Genomic DNA, 240 nt, shown 5'->3' on the forward strand with positions numbered 1-240 from the left:
TGACAGACCTCCCAGGTCAGGCTCACAGACCCTCAAGTTGTGGTACAGCCCCCCAGGCAGGTCTGCAGCCCCCCAGGGAAGCCCCCAGACCCCCACACTGTGGTACATACCCCCCCTGGCAGACCCACAGCCCACCACATTGGCCCACAGTCCCCTAAATTGGGGTGCCGTCCCTCAGGCAGCCCCACAGCCCCCTCAGATGGGGTGACAGACCCCCTGGTCAGGTTCACAGACCCCTGA

Source organism: Acanthisitta chloris, unplaced genomic scaffold (genome assembly GCF_000695815.1).
Source record: "Acanthisitta chloris isolate BGI_N310 unplaced genomic scaffold, ASM69581v1 scaffold30903, whole genome shotgun sequence".
NCBI classification, from domain to species: domain Eukaryota; kingdom Metazoa; phylum Chordata; class Aves; order Passeriformes; family Acanthisittidae; genus Acanthisitta; species Acanthisitta chloris.